Source organism: Elephantulus edwardii, unplaced genomic scaffold (assembly GCF_000299155.1).
Source record: "Elephantulus edwardii isolate Elephantulus edwardi_28Jun2011 unplaced genomic scaffold, EleEdw1.0 scaffold00119, whole genome shotgun sequence".
NCBI lineage: Eukaryota > Metazoa > Chordata > Mammalia > Macroscelidea > Macroscelididae > Elephantulus > Elephantulus edwardii.
This window is the reverse complement of record NW_006399869.1, coordinates 5,773,886-5,774,851: the sequence shown is the minus strand read 5'-3', so window position 1 is coordinate 5,774,851 and position 966 is coordinate 5,773,886. Positions and strand designations below refer to the sequence as shown.

General features: G+C 26.6%; 1 protein-coding gene across 1 annotated transcript in view; it reads right to left on the bottom strand.

The window, feature by feature from the left end:
* FSTL5 (follistatin-like 5) overlaps window positions 1–966 on the bottom strand; it is a 1,151,716-nt gene that overhangs the window by 685,453 nt on the left and 465,297 nt on the right. The gene's annotated exons all lie outside the window — the stretch shown is intronic.

The window sequence follows — 966 nt, the reverse complement described above, 5'->3', positions numbered from 1 at the left end:
AAGGTCACTATGAGTTGCAAATGACTCGATGGCAAATAACAACAATGTTAAAAGTTATTTACTATCAAATAATATATTCAAGAATTTTTTTCTGGCTGAAACTCTTAAATTACTCACAGTCATTTCTCTACTAAGTCCAAGCAGGAATGTAAAAGGAATCATCAATTCACTAACTCCTCTTTCTTCTGTAATTACTTCAAAGACTTTCAAATTTTTGACAGTTAACTCTGCTTATTGAAATTGCTGCCGTTTCTTAGCATTGATTTCATAGTGTCTATTCAGCAGGGTCACAGGACAAAAAAAGCAAATTGAAGTTGAACTGTAAGCATTATGATTCACTCAAGTTTTAAATGCCCAAACACATAATAAAATTATTATAAATTAGGTAGTGTAACATTCTGGGAACTACTTAACGATATTCAGAACAGAACTTAATTTTCCTAGAACAGTTTGATTATGTTAATTTGGCTTTAATCAGTTAAAACACTGTTCTTTACTACACTGGCACTGTTAGTTATTCTTGCATAAAAATGATAAATCTACTCCTGAAATAGGAAATGAAATACTTGACCAAACTAGTAATGTATTTTGATGATTATATTTCAACTTTAAAGTACATGGAAAAGCTAATAAAAATTCATTTTAAAAGAAAAAGGTGATGTCTTTATTCTGTTTTAAAAAGAACTTAAGAAATTTTTATGCATGCAACATTGTTATAAATTAAAAATACTTTTCTCAATAGTAAAACCTGTTTAATGCTTCATTATTATCTTAAGAAAATTTTTCTGTTGGAAATTTCATAATTATAAAACTCTAGGAATACTACAGTTGGATTTGAAAATTTAAAGTCAAAGCAATAAGTATGTTCAATGGAAATTTATATTTCATTTCACTTTTGATAGCTATGTTCATTATAATTCATTAATTAGTAATCAGTTAAGTAAGTTAATTTATATTATATAATTT